The following is a 12,086-nucleotide window of genomic DNA, read 5'->3' as shown; positions in this document are numbered from 1 at the left end:
ATAATCTTTTCTTTACTCCTAGAGAAGCTTCATGAACGATATAAGCCTGTACAGTTGGATGTTCCAGGTGCCCCTCTACTCTTTCTTCTGTTACTTGCCAAAGCTCTGATCCGTGGCAGTGAGGGAAGGCACTGGATTTCTTTGGGGACAGGAAGTGAACCTCAGCCTGGCCAAACTGGCCTCTCACTGGGATGGGAGCCTGAGCTGGATCTTCCAACGGGAAAAGAAACAGGACATCCAGAAATGAAGCAATCCTTTCCTTCACTGGAGAAGTCCCTTGAGAAGTCCTTAGCTCAGAGTGTTGCAAGTACTAGTAGAGAGAAATGTCATGAGAAAGGCTGCTTCTGTGGAATGTGGCCAACCCAGCAGGGCCCTCCAGAGCTCTCTTGGCTGAGTCTATTCCCAGCAGCTTCCCTTCCCATGAGCGTTTTCTCCTTTGTCCTGTCTTCTCTCATGAATGACATGCCTGTTCTCTCTCAACAGTTTCAAGAACAGAACTTGGGAGAAACTTTTGGCAGCCTTTTGGTTTGGGGAACTCATCCATTGATGGTGATGGTAGCATCACCCCACAACGGCACCCCTCTTCAGCTTTCAGCAGCTTCAGGGCACGGCCACAGTCTTAGGAGCCTGATAGTTATGATTAATAGTAGCTATTGTCATAGGTAGCATCCCTAGAAGCAGAATCTTGGACAAGATTCAAGTTCACATGATTTTTTTGAGGGAGTACTTCTCAGGAAATGCAGTAAGGACATGAGGGTAGCAGGAGACGGAAGGGAAAGAACTGAGCAAGAAGATAGCTTCAGGGAAAGTCTAACTTTAAGTTGTCTCCCCTTGAGGAAAGGAGACTTGTCTTTGGCACCCATATCAGTCAGTCATTGACTGTGGGCCACTTAGGGGTTGCAGGCAGAACCTCCAGGGTAAGGCAGATCCCATTTGCAGAGAGTCATTCTCTAGAGAAGGGGGCAGCTGTGAGCTGTTAGCTGTTGACACAGTAGTTACGGAGTGGGTGCACCAACCTGAGAAGGAGAGCTGGGCAGAGTACCAATGGCATCTACTACAGCTTTCCTCCCACATGTACCTACCACGTGGCAGGCTCTTGTATACCTTAGGTCTTTTAGTTCTCACAACAATTCTGTGAGGCAGGTGCTATCACCCTCCCTATTTTACAGGTACTGAGATTCAGAAATGACCTCAGAAGAATTGGGCCTGGAGGTCTTTCCAGTTTCAATGCCTCCCACTATACTGGCTCCATTTTCCCAAACAACCCAGCAGAGTATATTGCCACAGTATCCATTTTTCAATGGCATTTGAACCTCTGTGCAATACTCCTCAATGTCTAATCTGGAAGCCTAATTATGCATAAGACTTTTGGCTGTTCAGAGAGGATTGGTCATGCTTGTCACCCCATGAGGTCCTGCATCACCCACTTAACTGTTCCCTGGAGTCATGAAACACATGTTTGGTAAAGAGAAGATCTCAAAGGATACCTGGAGCCCTAAGGTACACCTGTAATAGCTGGCCCAGATCATCAGAACATATTCTCTTCCCTAAAGCATTTGCTAAGTCAACAGGCCAATGAGTGTCATCTTGAGTGTCAACGCTGAGAGTGACGGTGATTCCCAGGCGCTATCTGTGCTCACTAGGAAAGAATCCCATTTGATTATGAATGACTGCAAAAGAAAAGAGAAGAGGCTGTGATTTATGTTTGTCTTATATCTGCCATCCTTAATTGTAGCAGCCAGGATGAGTTGCACTGCAATGACAAACAACACCCAAGTCTCGGTGGCCTCAGCAAGATGAGTTTATCACTAGCTCAAACATAGGTCTCCCACAAGTCTGCATAGGTCACCCTGCTCATTGCAGCCTGCTCAGGATCCCTCGATGATAAACCAGCTACTATCTTGAACAGCTGTGTTGACACGACGGGGGAAAAGAGCTCTAGGAAGGTCCTCACGTGAACAGTTAAATGTCACCTCAGCTCCCAACTCATTGGCCAGAACTAACACACAGCCCCACCCAGCTCCAAGGGAGAATGAAATGCAGTCCCCCCACGTTCTCAGAATGGAGAAGATCCAGAAACATTTGTTGAACAGCACTAACAAATTATTATGGTCCACTTCTCTCGTCACCTAATATTTGGTGCACTCTGTTTTCCAAATGCAAAATGTGCTCACCACTTCACCAAGGGAGACCACATCAAAGTCTCATCCAATTATGGCATCAAGCTCAAAACCCAGGATCTTGGGGTGATGCATGGAAATTCCTACATATGGTTTGGATGTGACTCCTCTTGGCCTAGAAATCAATAAACAAAAAAATCCAAGTTTTCTGCAACTTCTAATCTCTCCTCCACACCGCACCTCCCCAGTATAGTCCTATAGTGAAATAGGGACAGTTTAGTCACCTTAAATACTCCCATCTGGAAAGGGAACAAATGGAAGAATTACAAGTCACTGAGCCATAACATTTCAGAAACCCAGGTGGGCAGACATTAGAGGGCCCCCTCAATGATGGATAAGGGAAATTTCTTGATTAGGTCTTGTCCTGGCTCCCTGGGAGCCAGTCCATTTCCCCCCCAATGACCCTGAATTCCACCTCCTAGTAAGCCCTTCTTTTTCCATTATACTTCATTGATGCACATGAAGAGAACATTCAGGAATAATCTCTCCTGTAACAACATCTTCTGCTTTCTGTTAATATAAAGTTAGGGTCCAGGGCTCCTTTTAAGTCTTGATCAATTACAGAGTTTTCTAGTTGAGGCCCATGGTCTCTGTGGCATCACAACTCTTAAAATTTTTGCTGGCTTTCATCTGTTTGACTCTAACCAGCCTCATATACCAATAGCCACACCTACAGTCCTTCTCGAAACACATCCCTTTCTCTTAATTGTGGGTACCTTGAGTCAATCAGTCTTAAGGCAGAAAGCCATGTCCTTAGATTTATTTTTCCCAGAGCCTTTTTTTTTTTTTTTAAATGAAAGACTATGCTGAATGCTGCCTTAGGTCCTGCAGAGGTTTTAACAATAGACGTGATAACCATGTACTTGAATTGATTTTGCTTCTGAGGCTGAGCTGGCTTTTTAGGGCATAAAACATCTCTCTATTTTATCTTCAATTATTTGGGGTTGAAAGCAGTGATTTCTTCCAGCTGTACAACGGTTCACATTTCTAGAATCTCTCCTTCCCTCTGGCAGGTAATGAAAGTATTTGAGTTAGTGACTGTGCCATTCATCAGGGTCTCCAAGTGTCTCTGATGACAGAGCCTGTCTGAGGCCTGTGATGAGTGTATGGCATGAGTGGGCAATAAACTTTGCTATTAGGGGTCATGGAGAATTTGTATTTGTTTGTATTGCAAATGGCTGCTTGATATATCAGGCAAATTTATCTCCCACTCTGGGTTTCAGCTTAGATGTTTCCTTTCTGTTGCAGCCTCATTTGGAAACAAAATCAAACACTTAAATTTCAGTAACTATCTGAGGCTGATACATGTTTAACTGGTCTGAAGAGAAGGGAACTCAATTGCCAAAGGCTTCCAAAGACAAGGTGAAGGAAAGGCAGCATAGATAAAGGTAGTCTCGGCTGCTATAATGTAAAAGTTGTTTTTCTAAGATTGAGGCTAGAGAGTCTCAGAATCACAAAAAAAATTTTCCTGCACCAATTTCAAATTAGAAATATATATATATATATGTGTGTATTAAAAACAGCTATGTTATTGGAAACTAAAATGATGAATTGGTTGATTAAAAATGACCACACACTAATGTTATACCTTTATTTCTGCCCCAATGGAATGGGTGTCTAGATATCCTCTGAATTGATGGAAGTCAGGAGGAAAGTCTTTCCTCTTTCTCCAGCTGGATTCTTGCTGCGGGGAATGCTCATGTTGCTTAGTGGAGCACACAGGCAGTTTCTTGTTTAACATGTATCAAATCTGTATTAAGTGCCAGACACTGGTCTATGGATATCTTTATTTATATCCTCACAACAACTCTATGACATACGTGCCTTCATTAACCCCATTTAACAGATGAAGAAACTGAGGCCCAAAAATGTTAAGATGCCCTCAAGCATACTGTCCACTCAGTAAGTAATAATCAGGGAGGAGGAAAAATACCCCTTTTCTGTTCTTCTCTTGGATAGTTGGAGACTGGAAGGCAGATTAATTTTGCAAGGATGCTGCCACCATAACTTCCATCACCAGCTCTGCCACTGGACACATCTACCACGTTCCTACAGCTGTGAATCTCTCTTTACTTCTCGCTTGTCTGTGTGTCATTTGCTCAAGATTCAAAGTCCTGGGCAGGAGGGTCCTTTTGGCCAAGCTTGTCTAGCTCAAGCTTAAGTCATGCTTTTCTGTTTCTCACCCACTCTCTGTCCACATGGTACCTCAAGACGTAGACATCTCCTGGGTTCTGCTGGATCTCTTCTCAGAGATACTTTCTCTACACACACTTTGGGTTAGAGCTTCCTACACCAGCTGAACCAGGAACCCCTCTACCGTTTGCTTTCTGTCTTCTAAAATCTGTTGAAATCTCTTTTTCTGAAGTGACTTCTTCCATTCTTTTTTGTACGGGTTGGTCTATACTTTCGATACATTTGTTATAATTTGAGTAATTCTTAAGAAGAAAAATACATAAATGACTATATTCAAGCTGTTGACTTTAACTGACAGTCCGAGAGGGAATATCCATTCTCAAATGGGAGCAATAGCGCATGTTGCATCCTTTCCCAACCAGCAGTGCCAGGCCAGTATTTAGCTGCCTCCCCATAAGTCCCTCGTTTATATACACCATTGTATAAGAAGCTCTTCTATACAGTAAGTCCCCTACATATGAACCTTCAAGTTGCGAACATTCAAAGATGCAAACATGCCCCGTATGCCAGCTGTTGTACTGTACTACTGTACTTTTCAAGGTACTATACTGCAAGATTTAAAATGTTTTCTTTATTTTTTGTTTGTTTACTTTTTATGTATTATTTGTGAGAAAATTATTATAAACCTATTACAGTACAGTACTATATAGCCGATTGTGTTAGTTGGGTACCTAGGCTAACTTTGTTGGACTTACGAACAAACTGGACTTACGAACGTGCTCTTGGAACAGAACCCGTTCGTATGTAGGAGATGAACTGTACACCATCACTCCTCTAGCTAGCTAGGTCCACTCTGACAGCTTGGTGACATTCTGCTAACTCTTTAGCATCTGGCCTGGGGAATATATTCACAGCTTAATTCTGTTATGACCTGATTAAAAATAACCAGACACCATATCCCCATTCAAATACCCTGGGGAAACAAAATATCCAAAATGCAACCAGTGGATTAGGTTCCTCCTTTTCTGCCGCATAAGATGTGTCTCTTGCTATGCTTCACCTGTGCATTTGTTCAGCACTTATCACTGAGCACCTGCTATGTGCCAGGCATTCTTCTAGGTGTAGAGGACACTGCAGGGAACATGAAGCTTATTGTGAAGACTACATCACTCCAGCTACTGGCGATTCGAAAGCATTCCTCAGTTGTAAGAACGCAATGGGGAGAGGACATCCAGGCACTGTGGACCTGATTTAACTTCCTTATCCCCAAGCTATGCAAGCTGGTATGTGTGAGTGTGATGTGTGTGCGTATCTGTGTGTGTGTGATGTTTCTTCCTGGAGTGGGCAATGTGAGATATGCCTTTCCAAGACTTGCTCTTCGTCTGCTTTTAACTCCTGTCCTTCATCATCTCTCCTCCATTAACCCCATCTCTCTCTGGTGTCCCCTCCCTTTCTCCTAGTACCCACCACCCCTTCCCACAGAAATCATGACGTCTCTTCCCTTTTCAGCTCTCTCTGCTTCCCTCACTTTCCCAGCCTTCCGTGTTGGATGTCAATTATTTTTCTTCTCCTCCAAGTTACAGCTGTTCCACAGAGAATGGTGGGCTCCGTCTCTGTGTCCTCTGGATTCCCCATGGGTGAGCCCTGGTCTCTGGGAACTGGAGAGATTGGAAGAAAAACTTGGTGAGAGATTGCCACCCTGGGTGGTGGCTGGGTTTCCCCTGGATTACCTAAAATTAAACATATCTCATCACCTCCAGGATTAATCTCTTTCAGAAACCCCCTGTCCTGAGCTAAATAACAAATACTATTTTCTTCCACTCATCTTGACACTCCTCCTAGCAGAATTAGTACCTGGACTACATATGCTACTAGAGCAATTCACACCCACCCGGCCTCTGAGGTAATTTATCAGACACCTTACTCTTATTGGACAGTAAAGAATATCTTATCCAAATCATGTTTCCCTAAACTCTGAAGGCAGGAAGAACTCTCAGTTCATACAATCCCAGTGATATTATTTGAAATTTAACTCATTTGTGTAAGTTGTTAAACTTAGAGGATATTTTTGGGAACAGAAAATATTTCCAGCAAAAAAATACCTTCTGGGAATAAAGAATTTTCCAGAAAAGATGTTTGGTTGTCTATTTACCTTTCTATAGTAATGGAGTAGGCCATTAATTTTGTATATTTAATGTTAAATTCTTTTGAAGGAACGAGACAAGCCATCACATAAGCCAATACCTTCTCTGAGAAGCCTAGATTCTTTTAGCAAATTCATATAGCCAAAAGAATAATTCCAAACCAAAGTCAAGAGCCACGATTTGGTATGGAATTGAACTTTTCCCCAAACACCAAACAGACAAGTAATATGTGCTACATTTAGAGCTGACTAATAGGCATAAACTGTTTGAATCACAGATGATGTCGAAACTCATTTACTAGCTGGTCAGTGCTGATGCCAGCATCCTTAGGAGCTGTAATGAGAATCATTCCTGCTAAAAAGATGGGTAGGTGAGGGCAGAAGCCGTGTAGGCAGGGGTTAGGAGAACAGGCTCTGGCTCCAGGCTGCTCACACTGACATCCTGTTTCTGTCACTTACTAGCTGAGTGACTATGCTCCCCGTGGCTTAGTCTCCCCATCTGTAAAATGAGGAGAATAAAGTACTTGATCTCACATGGTTGTTCTGAGTTTTGTTTCAGTTTTCTTATTTTAGCACACATTCATGTGATGCACCGTGCCAAACACTGTTCCAAGACCTTCAAGATGTTAATTTGTTTCGTTCTGATAACTCTATAAGCTATGTTCTACCACCTGCTTAACCACGGAGAGGTTGAATAACTTAATTGAGTTAATACATAACCACATTTAAACTTTTTAAACTAAATCAACAATTTAAATTGAAATATAGTTGATTTACAGTGTTATATTAGTTTCAGGTGTACAACACAGAGATTTGATATTTTTATAGGTTATACTCCATTTAAAGTTAGTATAAAATATTGGCTATGTTCCTTGTGCTGTACATTATATCCTTGTATCTTATTTGTTTTATACTTAGTAGTTTGCACTTCTTAATCCCCTTCCCCTGTCTTGCCCCTCCTCCAACCCGTCCTCCTACTGGTAACCATTAGCTTGTTCTCTGTAAGTCTGTTTCTGTTTTGTTATATTCATGCATTTATTTTGTTTATTTAGAGTCCACATATAAATGAAAGTATACAGTATTTCCCTCTGTCTGACTTACTTCACCAAGCATAATACCCTCCATGTTGTTGCTAACGGCAAAATTTCACTCTTTTTATGGCTGAGTAATATTCACACACACACACACACACACACACACACACACACACACCCAACATCTTCTTTATCCATTCGTCTGTTGATGGATACTTAGGTTGCTTCCATCATACCACATGCTTTAAACAGTGTCTGGTGGATAGTAAACACCCAGTCAATGCCAGCCATCATAGAGAGATTCCCTCCTATATATCCCTCTGTCACGGCAGGTCCTCTGCTGAGATTGTCTGTATCCCACAGACTAGGATGTGTAGCCCAGCACACAGCACAGTGCACAGCACACAGGAGGTATTCAGTACTATGATTAAATGGTAACTAATTATTTCCTTCTCCTTTAATGATCATTGAGTCCTTTTCAAAACACAAGATAGTGATTTAAAAGAAAATGTGAACCATCAGTTGTACCCTGACCCTTGGTCCCATCATCCAGGCAACCCAGTTCCATTCCTACTCCACACAAGGCTTTAGTGCACAGACTCCCACCTTCACCCTCTTCTTTCTGGTTTTACTTTGAGGTTTCAAGGACTGAAGTCAGGTGGCAGGATTCAATTTCCACGTGGACCAGAGGGATGTTCTGAAGCGTCCACTAGAGGGCGCATTATCAACAGGCCAGAAAAGGCCAACAAAGTGGTTGGACTAACAAGGAAAACAATGTTTCTGAAAGGACTGAAACTAGATGGGAGAATTCTCATTGGTCTCAACTTTTTTTTTTGCCAGATGAACACAGGACTTTTCTTATTTCGCTTTTACACAAATCTCTAAATTTTGCCAAAGAGGAGAGGGATTTAAAACAGGGGTCAGGAAGTTGGCTTGGTGAGAGAGGTCCCAGCCTTGTGCTGCCCTAAGACAGAGCACGGGGTTGCCAATGACTCTGTAGCCCCGTCCAGACCTTGTGCTTCCGAAGGTGCCAGGCTCCAGATCCCAGAGAAAGTGGCTTCAGAGGGTGGAAGAGAAGAGAGGCTAAGTGTGGCCAATCCAACCTGCCCTGGGAGTGAAGCCAGCCAACGTCACTGAGAATGAGAGGAGAGATGCTGTCCTTCTTGAGACTTTTTGGGGATCACTTACACCTATTCTGATTTCTATATCTGCTATATGTCGAAGGTCCTTAATAAACAAGTACTAACTTTTTTCTTTCAGAACAACTGTCCAAGTCTTGCTCTTCTTTGCTTTCTTCTAGCTCTATTTTTATCCTTCGGACAGCTTTTCCCAGAATTTCTTTCTTCATTTCTTAATGAGATTTAAAGAATCTTGGGAGGAGTAGAAAATGAAAAGCACAGCTCTTCCTGAACTCCAGTAACCTTGCCTGAAGTTTGAATTGCCCTTACGCCTTTAGTGCTGAAAACCTGTCTCTCCACTTTTGCATGGAAGAGTTCCCAAGGTGTGAGCCTGGGATCTCTGGAGCTCAGTCCTTGGAATTTCAACCTGTCTCCTCTCTCTCCCCATCTAGGTAGGAGCCAGCCTGAAGCTTGGCTCTAGCAGGGCCTCTGTGTAGTAAGATTTTGTTAATAATAAGCCTGGATAATTCCACCCTTCCCTAGAAGAGAGAAGGGGAACCTCTTTTCCTTTCTGATGGCTATTTGGGCATCTCAGGGTGGGAGGTTCTTAGGACCCCAATTCTCAGACAGGTTTGGGAGGGGCTCAAAAATTCTTGGAATGCCTCTGACTTCCCCTGCATCATGGTTCATATTCTATCTAGGTCCCTACTATGGATTCACACAAGAAAAACATTGAAGATGTCAGGAAGGAGGGAGGAAACCAGTGCACATCTACAATATTCCATGTATTTTATACACATTATCTTATTTAATCCACCAGCAGTCTTTCTGGTAGTAATTACTATTCCCATTTTACAGATGAGGAAACTGAGGCACAGAGCCATTCAATAACTTGTGAAGGTCATAAAGGGAGTAAGTGGCAGGGGTTGGATTTGAACTCAGAGTCTCATTTTATTTTATTTATTTTTGGCTGTGGCACGTGTTTTGCGGGATCTTAGTTCTCCAACCAGGGATCAAACCAGCGTCCCCCATAGTGAAAGCCCAGAGTCCTAACCACTGGATCATCAGGGAATTCCCAGTCTCATTTTAAAGACCACCATTTTCTAACTAAACTTTAGCTTCCTTTCTTGAGGTTTTTGCCATTCCTCTCTAAGGAGTTAGGAAGGAGGAAGTGGTTTGGACTAGATTCCTGGAAAACAGTAGTCATCATATGATGAAGCAAGCAGTCTGGAAACCTGAGAGGGCGGGATTGAGGAGGCAGGTGATGGGGAGTCGTGATGGGCAAACCACTGGCGATGAAGACCAGATGTCAACACAGTCAAGGGAGGGGGCTGGAGGCTGGGGTGCTAGTTATTGGGAAAGAAGGATGGTTCAGCCAGACTGGCTGCTCCCCTGACCCTTCCTCCCGGTCATGATAGCAAAACTCACATTCACACACGACTTGCTCCTTCCCTTTCCAATAAAGAGAGCCATCCATGAAGTCGTTTATGGTTTCCTAAATTCATTCTATCACCACTATGGCCTAAATGGTGAGTGTATCTTAACTTACTCATCCCCAAACCCTTCCTGTGGTTTCTGAATACCTCCTTTTGCCCCACCAGGCACAGAGAGTGAGAGCGTGCTGACCTGGTTTGTGGCATTTGGAGACCATCTCTTAACTTTAACAAATTCAGTTTACCAAACTTCTGCCAATAGTCAATAAAGTACATTAAGTCAGAGACTTTGGATGGAGCTGAGCTCCATTTCAGGTCCCACCACCTTCTCATTGTGTAGCTGGGGACCATAGTTAACTTCTTGGTACCCACCAGTGCCTCACCTGTTCAAATGGGATAAGAATTCCCCTTCACTGGTTGTAGGGAAGACTCACAGATGTGTAAACCCAGGTATCCATAAATGCTCAGCAGATGGTAGCTTTTGAGGCTGTTATAAAGCTGGGCCCTCTGTTGTGTGTTGGAGATACAAAGCCAAACCCTGCCCTCAAGAGACTCACTGTCTCATGAAAGAGATAGGCCCACAGGCAAATTAATGAAATAGTAGAGTAAGGCCTGCTTCAGTGACACCTGGACAAGGTGAAGAGGTGTACTAAGGGGAAAAAAGAGCTCTACCCCAGTCAGGGTGGGGTGAGATGACCTCCTGGAGGTCATGATCAAAGCTGTGGGTGGGGCTCCAACTCTGGTTAATCTGCAACCACAGCTTGAATAGCCAAGATTTCATCAAGGGACACCAGCTAACCTGCTTCCTGGACTGCTTGCTCTTCAGCCTTTCTTTAAAAGCAAAAGCCATCTCTGTTAAAATCTCTTGGGAGATTTCATTTAATCTTATCCCTCTTGAGAGCCTTGGATCCTGAAATAGTCTGGCTCCAGGTACCCTAAGTTAATAGCCACACACATTTAAAAGCTGGTTAGATTTCGGAAAACTGGAGGGGGTGATGAAAAGAGAAATCAAGTACCTGGAGTGTGTATGTGAGAGATGAATTAACATTCAGATAGGAACTAAGATTTTTGAGGGCCTGATATATGCCAGGCATTGCCATGTATCAATACTTATTACCTCCTTTAATCCTCATAGCGACCCTGTGAAGGTTTTATTGTCCCTTTTTTACAGATGAGAAAGCTAAGACTCAAGGTATTTAAGCTGTGTGAGCAGGGCTGCACAGTTAAGTGGTAGAGTCAGTATTAAAACTCAAATCTGTCTAATTCCAGAGCTCTCTCTACTGTCCCAGGCGATCTCCCAAACTATATTTACACAGGATCCTGTTCCTTCCTTTTCCAATAAATGGCATTTATGAAGTTGTTTATGGCTTTCTAAATGAATGCTGTTGCCAACACAGCCAAAATGTTGTGTGTATCTTAAGCATAAACATGAGAGGTGCCCTTGAACGCAAGAACCTTTCAACACATCTGTCCTAGGTTGATTGTACTAATGGCCCTGGTCATCGGCCTTCTTGTAGCTACAATTTTTGCAATAGGACTTTGCAGCAACTCCCATGAAGAGGTAGAAGCTATTTCTCAGCCTTTAAATCTGGGCTGCTCTTGTGCCTTGCTTTGGCCAATAGTAAATGGTGTTAGGATAGAGTGCCAGTTCTGGACCTCAAGAAGTGTTATGGGCATTTGCTCTCACCTGGAACCCTGCCAGGCCTATACTAGGTGGTTGGGGGCATGTGAGGGACACATAGAAAGAGACTCCAGTAGTCCCAGCCATCCCAGACGAAGCCATGGTAGACCAGCCAGTTTCTAGTTGACCTGTTCATCAACCACAGCCACGTGCAGTCCAGTCATGCTCAGCTGAGCCCCGGTCAGATCCCAGAAGCACCCTGTCAATGGGTGGACTTGTGAGAAATAACCAATGTTGGTTATTTTAAGCTATTATGCTTTGGAGTGGTTTTAAATACATCAGTAGTTAACTGATATAACCAAAGAGTAATCTTCTTTTTAACTAGGGGTCAATGAAGCTGAGACATTTATTGTTTCCTTTATTA

This window comes from Mesoplodon bidens (genome assembly GCF_964165515.1).
Source record: "Mesoplodon bidens genome assembly, chromosome: 7".
Lineage (NCBI taxonomy): Eukaryota > Metazoa > Chordata > Mammalia > Artiodactyla > Ziphiidae > Mesoplodon > Mesoplodon bidens.
The sequence above is the reverse complement of the archived record's forward strand: the minus strand, read 5'-3'. Positions refer to the sequence as shown.